The 4,624-nt window shown below is 26.2% G+C and overlaps 2 pseudogenes; both read left to right on the forward strand.

Annotated features, from left to right (window-relative positions):
* The window catches only part of LOC108748236, a 3,021-nt pseudogene extending 1,947 nt beyond the window's left edge, over nucleotides 1–1,074 (forward strand).
* Nucleotides 1,075–1,276: 202 nt separating this feature from the next.
* LOC108748237 lies at nucleotides 1,277–2,954 on the forward strand (annotated as a pseudogene).
* Nucleotides 2,955–4,624: the final 1,670 nt, after the last annotated feature.

Here is a 4,624-nt window from a genome sequence, read left to right on the forward strand (position 1 = left end):
TCTACTTTGTTTTATTACTTTTTTTGTATTTTAGCAAAAATATTTTACTAAGAAATAAAACTTATTTTTAGTATAATTAAATGCATCATTCTAAAACTAAAAATTTTGTTGACCTCTGCAAAGAATTCTGAAATGAGTATATTTTGTTTACATTTAGGATATATCTACTTATGTGCAAATTGAATAATCAAGATTGGTTATCATTAATTTTAATTTAATTATGCGTCCTACTCGATATAATCCAAGAATGCACAAATTATCAGACTTAATTAAAGTAAAAATTAAAATAGCATTAAAATGATTTATAAGCAAGTAACTCACAAACAGTGTAATGCGATGGATTTGCAATTAATGCCATGGACAAATATTTTTAATTGGTGCTCATTATTTCTCGAATTCCAGATTTGTGTGATGTTAATAGCGATGTAGGATCGCGCCATAGCTGCCTCAATATCTCTGCATGTATTGATCATTGATTCGCTCAATCCAAATATACATCACGTTTTGCAATTTGGATCTTCTGTATTAAAGAAAATAGCACACACGTGACAGAACTATAAGAATACAGTCGATAAACGTTGTTATCATGCATCGATGCTTGTAGAGATTGGTTTCAGGACTCTTCGATCTTTTATGTCGAAAAAGATGATAATAGATTTCAATCGATACATGCTGCTCAGTAAGTTTTTTAAGGATGTTTCAGTTAATATCTTGCCAGTCGAATATAGTAGTACTGATGGTACAATTCAGGAATTAACAGGTAATTATGATGAATTAAAATGGAATAAATATGACGCTTTATAGATAATAAACTAATAAATGTTTCTCGTTAATCAAGTATCACAAAAAGTAAAACAAAAAGAAATGAGTTTTTCAAGATAATAATCACAAAAGTTAAAAATTTATCAGATTTTGAACACGAAATACTTGTTTTATTACTTCTATTGTATTTTGGCAAGACTAGCATAAGCATTTAATTCAATATATGTAATATAAACATTTATCTTTACAGAATATTGGAAGAAATTAGTCGAAGAAAATCGCGACTGGATTACAAGAGATGAGAATGACTAAATTGAATAATATTTTGGAACAGTAGATTTAGAATTGATAGAAAATATTTGTTTTTAGCACATGCTTAGACAGGTTTTATTGATTGCTTTACAAGTATGCATATTTATTTATGGAACATTTATGTAATAAAAAATCATGAATTTAATAATGTATGAGCCAAATATTTATGTTAATAATAGCAAATTTATATTAATTGTCGATAATGTCAGCGTTCTTTAATTACCTCCGAGCTCTTGGGGTCCTTTTTATACCGCCGAAAATTTGCCTAAGGTTGACAGTCTTTAATAGTATCTCGTCGGTGTCTCTACACTGTAGATGTCGCAATTTCTAAAAAAGTAAAAGTCGATTCGATAATCTAAATAATGAACTTCAAACAGTATTATCTTGTCCTTCGCGCTCTGCACTGTGTATTGAAAATTTACAGGTTGCATTATATATACTATAGATTTTCAGTACTGACAATGAGAAAACAAAATAAGCTACAATCAAATAATTAAAATAAATTATTTAAAAAAATAATTAAAATAAATATGTTTTTATTCTATTTCAAAATAAAAGAAGAATCTTCGATATATTATATTATATTTTACAAATGTATATTTTATCAGACACGAATGAATTGTTTTATTGAAAAATATTTATATTTTAATATTTTACGAGAAGTTTTTTTTTTATTTGAAAGAAATACTTCTCTTTCTTTTTATTCAAATGATTTCCTTATCTTGCGTTTTTTGAGAGTACGTAAATTTAATACAGAGAAATGTAAAATCAGGATACGAAATTATTATAAGCAGCGATCCGACTTGCCGGAATGGTTCATGGATACAGATCTATTTCGACTGGAGTTGCAGGAGATACTACTCGATTTGGAGTAACAATTATTTTTATAGAATATATAAGAATTTATTGGAGTGCTGAAATTCGTAAGATTATATAGTGAATTTGTTTACCTGTCCATATGCACAAACTAGACTAATATTAAAGCGATCTTATATTATATGATCTGAATATAAATTTTATTTTCTATCTTTTTATTATTATCCAGAAAACAAACTTAGATTATATGATATCATAATTAAAAATAGTTCACTGAAATTTTATAATTTCCGCATTCTAATTAGAATCGATTTCGTCTGTAAAAATATAAACATTGTGAAAAATATAAATATTCTTACTTTATTAATTAAATTTATTTATTTTAATTTATATAAATTGTTTTTAAACTTAGAATTTTACCAATTTAATTATAACGAGAATTGATAGATTATAAGTTATTTTTTATTTTTTATGCATTTACTTTTATTTGTTTTATGTGTAAGAAATACTTCACCAAATTGCAACTTTAACCTTAATAATACGTTGCTTTGTAGATAAATTTGTGTTAACTTTTGTTTCCATTTTTGTTAATATATGTATATTGGCAAGAATATTTTGTAAAGAATTTTTAAAAATTTATAATAATAAGATGCGTATCACTGTAAAATATGTACGAGTATATTTAACTTTTAAAAAAAAAATCTGAAATTCTTTGTTTATATTTAGTTTATATAATATTTAGTTTACCCTTACAGAAGCCGGACAAAGGAAGATTAATTCTTATTGCGCGCTGCACGGCATGATCCAAGAATACACAAAGTGTTAGATTTATTTAAGGTAAAAATAAAAACAATGTAACAGTTTGAACGAATACATATTTCCAATTCGCAATTTTTCGATGTACGATTTTTTAGGTCAGTGCGCTAGCGATAGATACAGCGTTCAAATATTATCCCGCAGGATTCGTGTATGGTTATACAGTATTTGTAGATGCATCTAATCCAACTCTACACCATATTGCTCAACTTCGATCTTATATATTAATGAATTTTGTCCACATGTGATAGAACTGCTATCCAGGGAGGCTTCAGTCGTTTAATATACTTAATACATCGGTAATCTTCGATTGTTGTGCACATTTTGAAATGTTTCATTACAGAAAATATGTAAGATAGATTTTACATTTACTCACACAAAACGATGAATTGTTTCAAGGATATTCCAATTAACATCTTGCCCGTCGAGTATCACTGATGATATAATCCAGGAATTAGCAGGTAATTACGAATAAATTAAAATGTAATTAATGCAATAAACGCATTTATTGAACGATAAAAGTGTTTATTAAACAATTGCCGAAGTAGAAATAAACTTTTTACAAGTTAAAGTATTTCTCCGGCTACAATCGCGCTAAAAAATTAATACAATCTACGAATATGCCTCTCCGCGCGTGCTTTCTGAAGAAAGAAACTTTTGAGGCAATCGTACAAACATACACGCATAAATATCGTATCTGTGTACACAAACATTAGTTCACGCTGAAGACAGTTAAAATGTAATAACAGCATGTCCTTGTCTCGCCGCTCAACGTGCGAGGAGAATTCCATCAAATTACAGATTTAAACTACTCTAATTCAGAAACGGCACCGCTAGCACCTCATTTGTTTTTATAAAATTCCTATAATATTTCTACATTACATATTTATTTATTTTTTTAATCTGTAGAAGATTTTTGCTGCACAAAGTATTAAAACGCTGTTTTTGATAAGACTTGATAAAAGAGTTTATGTATTAAAAGCTGAAACTTTGAAGGTGAATATCTCCATTTCGGTACCGTTAGGATTTTTAAAATTTTAATCATATATAAACAAAATTATTTTAAACATAATATCCAAATTTCAAAAAAAATCTGTAAAAACTTAATTTGTCGGAAAAATACCTTAAAATAGCGATTGTTTAGACAACAGTCATTAAAATGTTTATTAATTGTAAGAGCAGTTTATTAGATTTAACGTACAGTTATATATGCACCTATATTAATTATAGTCAATACATGTTTAGTATATAATTTATTCATATAATTTAATGTATAAGTAATACAAACATTTACTTTTGCAGAATATTTGGAAGAAATTATTTGAGAATCGCGAATGGCTTATAGATGATGATAATGATAAAATGATTATTTTGAAGCGGTAGATTTAGGAATAAGATAAAGGTATGTTCTTAGCATTCGATTAAATAATATATTGAATATAGATCGTTCCTTTTCTGTTTTGCGAAAAGTATCATTTTTTTTTTCTTTATAGGGGAATTATAATTTTCTATCGATGATTCTTAATATAAAAAATGATTCTGTGCAGAATTTCTAGTGAAGAATAAACTTTTTATTCCTAGTAGGTTATCATATTTTGAATTATGTAAAAATTTAATGTATTTACCTTGTACTCTTAGAATCTAAACTATTTAATTTCTTTTATTATATACTTATTTCTACATATATACGAGTACATTAATTAATCTGTTTTATAATAAACTGATATAATTAACTTTATATAAATATTTGTATTTGTATTTGTACGTATAATATTTAAATAATTAATATACTACGTAATATAAATATTTTAACAATTAATTTTTTATTTAATTATATATATTATGCTACGACTCTTTTTCGCCATTTATTTTGTTTATTTTGTTTATACATAAAGAGTCTTTACACCGCTGTTATTTA

This window comes from Trachymyrmex septentrionalis, unplaced genomic scaffold (genome assembly GCF_001594115.1).
Source record: "Trachymyrmex septentrionalis isolate Tsep2-gDNA-1 unplaced genomic scaffold, Tsep1.0 scaffold22, whole genome shotgun sequence".
Taxonomy (NCBI): Eukaryota; Metazoa; Arthropoda; class Insecta; order Hymenoptera; family Formicidae; genus Trachymyrmex; species Trachymyrmex septentrionalis.